The following is an 8232-nucleotide window of genomic DNA, read 5'->3' on the forward strand; positions in this document are numbered from 1 at the left end:
TTTTATTATTCTTTATTTATTAAACAAAGAACCTTGTGGTTCTTCTCCACTAGAGAAAGGGCAAATAACAATATTAAAATTCCCTTTCAATGTGCACAAATTTCGTGCACCAGGCCACTAGTATTTAATAATAATCAATGGAAAAAATATCCTCAGGTGAGAATTAACAACAGCAACAAAAAATGGATAGGTAAAACATTACCTGACAAGGAAAGAAAAATAAATATATATCCAAAAACATTGTCCATGCATTCCTTTCCTTCTTTATTGATTAAGGTATTACATATGCATTCTTATCTCCCCATTGTTCCTCCCATCCCCCACTCATGTCCTCACCCACCTGTTGTCTGTGTCCATTGGTTAGGCATATATCCATGCATACAAGTCCTTTAATCTCTCCCCCTTACCACCACTCTCCCCTACGTTCCCTATGAGGTTTGATGGTATGATCGATGCTTCTCTGTCTCTGAATCTGTTTTTGTTCATCAGTTTATGTTGTTCATTATATTCCATAAATGAATGAGATCATGTGATTTTTTTTGATTTTTTTTACACCAAGCAACTTACAGGGCTACTGCTTCAATATATTTTATTGATTTTCTACAGAGAGGAAGGGAGAGAGATAGAGAGTCAGAAACATCGATGAGAGAGAAACATTGATCAGCTGCCTCCTGCACATCCCCCACTGGGGATGTGCCCGCAACCTAGGTACATGCCCCTGACCGGAATCGAACCTGGGACCCTCCAGTCCTCAGGCCGACACTCCATCCCCTGAGCCAAACTGGTTTCGGCTTCATGTGATATTTATCTTTCTCTGACTGGCTTATTTTACTTAACATAATGCTCTCCAGTTCCATCCATGCTGTTACAAAGTGTAAGAATTCCTTGTTTGTTTGTTTTCTGCATCTTAGTATTCCATTGTGTAGGTGTACTACTGTTTTTTAATCCACTCATCTGCTGATTGACACTTAGGCTGTTTCCAAATCTTAGCTATGGTGAATTGTGCTGCTATGAACATAAGGGTGAATATATCCTTTCTGATTGGTGTTTCTAGTTTCTTGGGATATATTCCTAGAACTGGGATCACTGGGTCAAATAGGAGTTCCATCTTTAGTTTTTTGAGGACACTCCATACTGTTCTCCACACGGACTGGACCAGTCTGCAATTCCACCAGCAGTGCACAGGGGTTCCTTTTTCTCCGCATCCTCGCCAGCACTTGTACTTTGTTGATTTGTTGATGATAGCCATTCTGACAGGTGTGAGATGGTACCGCATTGTCGTTTTGATTTGCATCTCTCAGATGATTAGAGACTTTGAGCATGTTTTTATATGTCTCTTTGGGTTCCTTATGTCCTCTTTGGAATATTATCTATTTAGGTCCGTTGCCCATTTTTTGATTGGGTTGTTTATCTTCCTTTTGTTAAGTTGTTCCTGTTCTTAGGGGAAATGTTGTAGATTAAACCCTTATCGGTGATAGCATTACCAAATATGTTCTCCCATGCAGTGGGCTTTCTTGTTATTTTATTGATGGTTTCTTTTTCTGTGCAAAAGCGTTTTATTTTGATGTAGTCCCATTTGTTTATTTTCTCTTTAGTTTCCATTGCCCTGGGAGTGGTATCGGTGAAGAAATTGCTTCGGCATATGTCTGAGATTTTGCTACCTTTGGATTCCTCTAGTATTTTTATGGTTTCCCATCTTATGTTTAAGTCCTTTATCTATTTTGATATTATTTTTGTGTATGGTGTAAGTTGGTGGTCTAGTTTCATTTTTTTGCATGTATCTGTCCAATTTTCCCAACAACATTTATTGAAAAAAGTCTTGACACCATTGTATGTTCTTGCCTACTTTGTCAAATATTAATTAACCATAGTGTTTTGGGTTGATTTCTGGGTTCTCTATTCAATTCCATTGATCTATACGTCTCTTCTTGTGCCAGTACCAGGCTGTTTTGAGAACAGTGGGTTTGCAATACAGCTTAAGATCTGGTATTGACATCCCTCCTACTTTGTTCTTCTTTCTCAGGGTTGCAGCAGCTATACGGGGTCTTTTTTATTCCAGATGAATTTTTGGAGAGTTTGTTCTAGTTCTGTGAAATATGCCATTGGTATTTTAATGGGGAATGCATTGAATCTACAGATTGATTTGGGTAGCATGGACATTTTAATGATGTTGATTCTACCAATCCATGAATACGGTATGTTCTTCCATGTGTTTATGTCTTCCTCTATCTCCTTGTTCAGTGTCCTGTAGTTTTCTGCATACAGGTCTTTTACCTCCATAGTTAAGTTTATTCCTAGGTATCTTAATTTTTTTGGTGCAATGGTAAATGGGATTGTTTTTCTAGTCTCTCTTTCTGTAAGTTCACTATTGGTGTATAGAAATGCCATAGATTTTTTAGTGTTAATTTTGTATCTTGCTGCATTGCTGAATTCATTTATTAAGTCTAATAATTTTTTGATGGAGTCTTTAGGGTTTTCTATGTACAGTATCATGTCATCTTGGAATAAGGACAGCTTTACTTCCACTTTTCCAATTAAGATGCCTTTTATTTCTTCTTCTTGTCTGATTGCAATGGCTAGTACTTCCAGTACTATGTCAAACAGGAGTGGTAAAAGTGGGCATCCTGTCTTGTTCCTGTTCTTAGGGGAAATAGTTTTAGTTTTTTCCAATTGAGTATGATGTTGGCTGTGGGTTTGTCATATATGGCTTTTATTATGTTGAGGTATGATCCTTCTATGCCCACCTTGCTGAGAGTTTCTGTCAAAAAAGGATGCTGAATTTTGTCAAATGTTTTTTCTGCATTCAGTTTATATGACAATGTGATTTTTATCTCAATTTGTTTATGTATCACGTTGATGGATTTGTGGATATTGTGCCATCCTTGCATCCCCGGAATAAATCCTACTTGGTCAGGATCTTTCTGATGTAATGCTGGATTCAATTTGCTAAAATTTTGTTGAGGATTTTAGCATCTATGTTCTTCGGGGATATTCGCTTATAATTCTCTTTCATTGTGTTGTCTTTATTTGGTTTTGGTATTAGGGTAATGTTGGTTTCATAGAATGAGCTTGGAAGTGTTCCTTCCTCTTGAATTTTTTTCAATAGCCTTAGGATGATAGGTTTCATTTCTTCTTTAAATGTTTGATAAAACTCCCCCATGAAGATATCTGGCCCCAGGATTTTGTTTCCTGGAAGATTTTTGATTACTGCTTCAATTTCTTCCATAGTTATCAGCCTATTGAGATTTTTAGAATCTTCCTGATTGAGTTTTGAAAGGATGTATTTTTCTAGGAATATGTCCATTTCCTCCAAGTTGTCTAGTTTGTTGGAATAGAATTGTTCATGGTATTTCTTAACAATCCTTTGTATTTCTGTGAGATGTGTTGTTATTTCTCCTCTCTCATTTCTGATTTTGTTTACTTGGGTCCTCTATTTTTGCTTCTTGGTAAGCCTGGCTAGAGTTTCATCAATCTTGTTTATCCTTTTAAAGAACCAGATGTTGGTTTCATTGATCTTTTATATTGTTTCTTTTGGTCTCTATGTCATTTATTTCTGAGCTGCTCTTTATTATCTCCTTCCTTCTGCTCACTCTGGGCTTTTCTTGTTGCTCTGTTTCTAATTCTTTGAGTTGTAGATTTAGATCACTAATGGCAAACCTGTGAAACGCGTGTCAGAGGTGACACGTGAACTCATTTTGGGTGACACACATCAACAGAGAAAAAAAATTGCATAATTCAAATGTTTGTCTACCGCAATGGCCAGAGTTGGGCATCACTCGAGTAATATTACTCGTTATTGTCAACAAGTACCTCGGGTAAGCTTCCCGTGCGTTCGGGTGCATTTGCCAAATGGACGCACTTGATTGCCATGTTCGTTAAGAGACAGGAGTGGGAAGGTTTGAAGAAAAAAATATACAGTGCAACAGTGCTCTATGAGACATTCTGGGTGTCGGATAATTGATTACAGCACCATATATTTGTTGGTTATACATACTATCTTTGAATTGTTTTGCATCAGGAGTCAGTGCAACAACACTGCAAAAAGTTAATAGGTAAGAAACCTATCAACCTTTTATAAAAAACACCATGATTTATATTTATTTATTTTTGCAGCCTTGTGATGGAGAATCAAAAAAATAACAAAGCAAGATTGACTGATAAAGGAAGTGGAAGTAGCAGTAGTTGACCCTTTCCAGACATATGGACCGAGATGTACAGGATTGTCGACAGAAACAACAGATCGTTGTCCAAACTGTGTAATGAAACGGCAGTAAGCAGAACGTGGGATGTAAAGAGACATTTTGAAACTAATCATTGTCAGCTCTTGAAAAGAAGTATTGATGAAAGGAAGGAATACATTTCTAGGCAGCTACACCTCTATAAAAGTCAATCAAATTCCATCATTAAATTTGTAAGATGCTCTACAAATTTAACATCAGCAAGTTACTGTATTGCTTACTCCATAGCTCAGCATGGAAAAGCCCTCGGTGACTAAGAATTTATTAAGGAATCATTTCTAAGATATGCACCAGCTCTATTTCATGATACAAAAAATAAAGATGATATTATTACAAGAATTGCTGAGTTATCACTCAGTAGAAGTACTATCAAAGACAGAATAATAGATCTTAACAAAAATGTACAACATCAATTAAAAAAGACTTAAATAGTTGTAAATATTTTTCAATTTCTCTTGATGAAACTACTGATGTCACATCAAATGCTCAGTTGGTCCTTATTGCTAGATATTCTGATGGTCCCACAATGAGAGAAGAGTTGATACAGTTAGAATAGTTGTCAATAAGTACATAAGGAAAAGAAATATGTAAGGTTGTTAAAAAATATTCAGTGACCTAGACATTGATATCTCTAAAATTGTGTCAATCACAACAGATGGGGCACCAAGTATGGTGGGAAAAAATGTGGGATTCCTGAAATTGTTTATGGAACCTATTAGACATCCACGTGTACCTTTTCATTGCATTATCCATCAGGAGGTGTTGTGTGCCAAATCAAGATTCTCAGAATTGAATGATTTAATGTCAGTTGTAACAAAAATTTGTTAATTTTATAGCTTCTCGACCCCTTCACAAGCAAGAATTTTCTGCACTTTTATAGGAAGTTGATTCAACCTTGAGTGGACTACTGATGTTCAATAATGTGAGATGGCTGAGTCAAGGTAAAATACTTGAGCAATTTGTGGAGTGCTTTGCAAAAATTACTGTATTTATTGAGAATAAGGATCTGGCAAACTTTCCTCAGATCAATAATCATAAGTGGGTCAGCAATTTGATGTTTTTTACAGATCTCTCTGTTCATATGAATGAACTTAAAATTACAAGGTTTTGGCAAAAGTATTGACAAATGATTTGTTTGGACACATCAAATCTTTTGAAAGTAAACTTTAAATTTTCAAGCAAGATATTGAAACTAAAACTTACAAGTATTTTCTTCCGATAAAAAAGTATTTCAAGAAGGCCACTACAAGGAGTGTAATGGAGTCCATACTTATGTACCAGAATATAGTAAACTCGTTATTTGAACAGTTCAGTGAACGATTCGACCAATTTAGAAGCCTAGAACAGACCATTAAAATAATTAAGTATCCGGATGTAGTTGTTTACAGTACTTTGGAATTAAAGGATTTCCAATGGATGCAAATTGATGATTTCGAGATGCAACTTGCAGATTTTCAAGGTAGCATTTGGACTCATGTGTTTGTTGACTTAAGGTCAAAACTTGAAAATCTGGAATGAAATCGTTTGAATAATGAAGAAGAGTGCAACTACGAACAAGAAATTTTGAGTGCTTGGAACAGAGTACCTGACCCTTTTAGAAACATAAAAAATCTAGCGAAGGCTTTGCTAACAATTTTTTCATCAACATATTTTTGTGAGACTTTGTTCTCAGCGTTAAATAATAGTAAAACGAACAAAGGAATCGGCTAACAGATGAAGTTAGTGGCGTTTGCTTGGCCTTGAAGTGCACCAAGTATGAACCTGCAATCGAAGAATTCGCAGACAAACTTCAGCACCAAAAAAGTCACTAATTTCTAGTTTTCATACCATTTGATTATCATTTTTTTTATTATTTTTTTCCTAAATGTACATGGTTTTTCTGTTTTTCTTCATTTTATACATATTTCTTGGTTGATTTTTCTTTGTTAAATAGCATTTAAATATATAAAATAAATATCAAAAATATAAATCTTTTTTTACTATGGTTGCAAATATAAAAAAAAATTATGAATATATCTATATGTGACACATCACCAGAGTTAAGTTAGAGTTTTTTAAAATTTTGACACGCGGAGCTCAAAAGGTTCGCCATCACAGATTTAGATGATTTACTACCATTTTTTTTTCTCATTTTTTGAAATTGATCTGTAGAGCTATAAACCTCCCTCTTAGGACTGCTTTTATTGTGTCCCATGGATTTTGGATTGCTGTGGTTTTGTTGTCATTTGTTTCCAAGATATTTTTAATTTTTCTTTGATGTCTTTGGTAACCCAATCATTGATTAATAGCATGCTATTCAGCTTCCAAGTGTATGAATTTTTGGATTGTTTTTGTTGTAGTTTATTTATAATATTATGTCATTGTTGTCTGAGAAGATGCTTGATATGATTTCAATCTTCTTGAATTTGGGGATACTTTGCTTATGACCCAATATGTGGTCTATTTTTGCAAATGTCCCATGTGCACTTGAGAAGAACGTATATTCCATGGCTTTGGGGTGATATATTCTGAAGATTAAGTCCATCTGATCTAGTGAATCATTTATGATTTCTGTTTCTTTGCTGGTTTTTTACTATAGGATTTATCCAGTGATGTCAGTGGTGTATTGAAGTTCATTACTATGATTGTATTGTTGTCAGTCTCTCCCTTGATATCTTCCATGAGTATTTTTTTTTAATGTATTTGGGTGCTCCTGCATTGGGTGCATATATGTTTATCAGGGTTATGTCTTCTTATTGTATCTATCCCATTAGTATTATGAAGTGGCCTTCTTTATCTATTGTTATGGCCTTTACTTTGAGGTCTATTTTGTTAGATATAAGTATTGCTACCCTGTCTTTGTTTTCATTTCCTTTTGCCTAAAAGATATTTTTCCATCCCTTCACTTTCAGCCTGTGTGAGTCCCTTGTTCTGAGGTGGGTCTCTTGTTGACAGCATATATATTGGTTGTTTTTAAATCCATTCAGCCACTCGATGTCTTTTAATTGGAGCAGTTTAAAGTTATTATCGATAGGCACTTGTTTGTAGCCAATTTTTTTTTTGTGCCTGTGTTCCTTCTTACCTTTTTATTTCTTCTTTTTACACTAGTTCCTTGAGCATTTCTTGCAAAGCTGGCTTGGTAGTGGTAAACTCCCTTAGCCTTTTTTTTTTTGTCTGTGAAGCTACTTATTTTCCCTTGAATTTTGAATGATAGCTTGCTGGATAGAGTATTCTTGGATTCGGTCCCTTGCTTTGCATCACTTTGTAATTTTCTTTCCATTCTTTTATGGCCTGATGTGTTTCTGTTGAGAAATCATTTGATAATCTAATGGGAGATGCCTTGTACGTAACTTTCTGTCTCTCTCGTTCAGCCTTTAAGATTCTCTCTTTGGCCTGAACATTTGCCATCGTAATTATGATGTGTTTTGGTGTGGGTCTTTTCAGGTTCATCTTGTTTCGGACTCTCTGTACTTTTTTGACTTTTTTCTTCCCTTCATCAGGGAAGTTATCTGACATTATTTCAAATAGTTTTTCCAACCCTTGTTCCTTTTCCTGTTTTTCTGGCACCCCTATTATTCATATGTTGCTTCATTTCATATTTCCCTTAAGCTCTCCTTCTGTATTATTTTTTTTCTCCAATTGCAGTTCAGTTTGTGTGTGTTTTCCTTCCCTGTCTTCTAATTCTCTATTTCAGTCCACTGCTTCTCCTAGTCCACTATTGAAACTTTCAACAGTTTTTTTTTTTTATTGCAGCTATATCACTCTTCATTTCTTCTTGATTCTTACATAAGTTGCTGGTCTTTTCTTTTTTTAAATATATTTTATTTATTTTTTACAGAGAAGAGGGGAGAGGGATAGAGAGTTAGAAACATCAAAGAGAGAGAAACATTGATCAGCTGCCTCCTGCACACCCCCTACTGGAGATGTGCCCACAACCAAGGTACATGCCCTTGACCAGAATCAAACCTGGGACTCTTCAGTTCGCAGGCCGACGCTCTATTCATTGAGCCAAACC

The sequence above is a fragment of the Myotis myotis genome, unplaced genomic scaffold (assembly GCF_014108235.1).
Source record: "Myotis myotis isolate mMyoMyo1 unplaced genomic scaffold, mMyoMyo1.p scaffold_m19_p_57, whole genome shotgun sequence".
In the NCBI taxonomy this organism is placed as follows: domain Eukaryota; kingdom Metazoa; phylum Chordata; class Mammalia; order Chiroptera; family Vespertilionidae; genus Myotis; species Myotis myotis.